The sequence below is a fragment of the Hippopotamus amphibius genome, chromosome 14, assembly GCF_030028045.1.
Source record: "Hippopotamus amphibius kiboko isolate mHipAmp2 chromosome 14, mHipAmp2.hap2, whole genome shotgun sequence".
NCBI classification, from domain to species: domain Eukaryota; kingdom Metazoa; phylum Chordata; class Mammalia; order Artiodactyla; family Hippopotamidae; genus Hippopotamus; species Hippopotamus amphibius.
In genome coordinates this window covers 80534599-80536897 of record NC_080199.1, presented here as the reverse complement: position 1 = coordinate 80536897, position 2299 = coordinate 80534599, and the positions used below count along the sequence as shown (strand labels likewise).

The following is a 2299-nucleotide window of genomic DNA, read 5'->3' as shown; positions in this document are numbered from 1 at the left end:
CTTATGTGGGTGAGGAGCCCAGGGAAGTTTTTAAGCTCCCAGGAGCTTCTGTGATCAGGCAGGTTTGGGGGTCATCGATCTGTTCGTCTGACACCATCTGCAGCCACAGAAATGTTAGCTGTCTCATCCGGCAAAGACAGCCAGCAAACGAGAAAACCGGGACTAAAGCTCAGGTCTGCAGGCTCCGTTCAGCGACGTGTATGAAGAAATTATCAAGTCCCTCTCTCAGGCTGGAAGGAAGTATCTCCTTTCATGTTTTAGGTTTCACAAAAAATTTAAATCATGGGTTTTTTCTGTTTCATCAGGACCCCCTCACATCTAGAAACAAACAACTGCAAAATGAGTTTTTTCAGTCGTTTATGTTGCTAAAACCCAGCCCCTGCTCACCAGTGCGGAATTGAAATGCGAGAACAGGATTTGGGGTGAAGTAGAAAAGAGTAGCCTTTATTGCTTTGCCAGGAAAAGGGGGCCACAGAGGACTAACACGCTCAAGACTGCGTCTCCTTCTGGAGGGAACAGGAAGGGGTCTTACAGTTCAGGAGTGAAAAGCATGGCTGCAGATGGGGATGAGGGCAGATGCAATCTTGCATTCTTCTTTGCCTCAGGAAACTTTGAGATCATCAAGGCTGGCATCAGGCAGTTCTCGGGCAGGTTCAGGTGGTCCTTGAGGTTACCACCACACCATGACCTTCCTTCTGGAATGAAGAATACTCACTCACAAAGGAAGGGAGTGCTAGGGAGTGTTTCCTTGGAGAAGTACCAGCATAGTATAATTCTAACTAGAATGTAATCATTCTCAGAGTACAATTGAGCAAGAAAGAAGAAAAAAAAAATCTGTGAGCGAGCAGCTGAATAGGCTGAAAGGGTAAAGACTAACACAATGGTTGCCTGAACTGGTTTCTGCTGTAACGTTTACAAGAAACACTTTCCTAATTGCAAGAGTCAATCACTAAAATCAAGGTGATAAAGTGAGATTGTGTGATCTCCTTTTAAAATGATATTTTAAATATATTCTTTCTGTTCTCCAAGAGAATGGAGACGTGGCGGCACCTACCACATGTCCGTGGCCGTGGCCGAGTCTTGAGACCAAGCAAGTCTACGACGTGGCGTCAAAGGCGTGTTTCCTTGGTGGGGAGACATGAAATGAAGCATCGGGGGCTGCGGGGCCAAGACTGTTGTTGGGGAGGAGGAAATTTTCCGCTACCTTCCAGGTTCGTCCGGCTGGTCTGGAGTTAAATTGACATGAGACAAATTAACAAGGGAAAAATCAAACAAAAGTTTAATAACACGTACACATGGAAGAGGCCCAGGGAAACTGAGTTACTCACCAAAACGGAGGAAGCCCTCACCTCCAGTACCATCCTGGAGGGGGTCGAGGATGGGGAGCCTGTGGGGGCGGGGTGGGGGTGGGGGCAGGAAAAGCACAGTAAACCAGGGCAAGGTTGTTACACAGGCTGAAGGGCTTGCCTGCCTATCGCGTCTAGAGATCTGGGAGACACCCTCACACAGGGCGATTCCCTTACAAATGTAAATGTTCCTCACAAAAGGGGAACTCCTACTTGGTTTTCAGAGTTTTCCCATGCCTGCTGTTTCTTAGAAAATAACCAGCTTAAAATAATTAACATGCCCAAGAGACGTATTTGGGGAGGCAAATTCTGCTGCCCTGCACTATGAACGCGTCAGCCCCTTGGAGAAGGTAGCAGGGGAGGTGGGCGGCTCCTCAGAGAGTGGCTCAGGGGAAAAGCAAGTCTTAGAAGGGTGAACACGGTGTTTCCAAATCCCATCCAGCCGTAGAAGTAGGGAAACAGTGACAGTTTGCTTTTTCTTATAATGTTGCAGTTCGCCATTGCTTTGTGGTAATTATCATTGGAGTTTCATTGCTTCTTTTACGGGTGTCCTTTTTTTTCTGGTTTGTTTGCTTGGGACTTGCGTCTTACCAAGTTGTCCTTTGCTCCGTCAGAAATGAAGTATTTGGCACGAGGTAGCCACGCCTGCGGGTGTTCTGTACGTTCTTGGAGTGTGAGTGGCTGCAGGTGGCCTGGTGGTGGGTGGTGACCTCAGCAGGGATGCTGAGTCCAGGTGTGGTTGTGGAATGTGCGCCCTCTGCGGGTTGCCTCTAGAACTGAAAGTTGGTCGAGAGCTCTGAATTCCCTCGTTCAGAGGATGTGACCTCTGCATAGTGGTAAGAATTTTCTGGCTAAAGAGATATTTGATTAAAAAAACAATAATTCTTAAGACAAATCGGCTCATGTGGGCTCTTGGGAGGGGCTGGCATGGCAAAAAGAGAAAGTGTGAACTA

General features: G+C 47.6%; 1 long non-coding RNA gene across 1 annotated transcript; it reads right to left on the bottom strand.

Moving 5' to 3' along the window:
- Positions 1 to 424: 424 nt before the first annotated feature.
- Positions 425 to 2031, bottom strand: LOC130835933 (uncharacterized). Its single transcript, XR_009049064.1, has 3 exons — positions 1329 to 2031; positions 1055 to 1226; positions 425 to 695 (listed from the first exon to the last, which is right to left on the bottom strand). It is a non-coding gene; the product is annotated as an uncharacterized LOC130835933 (long non-coding RNA).
- Positions 2032 to 2299: the final 268 nt, after the last annotated feature.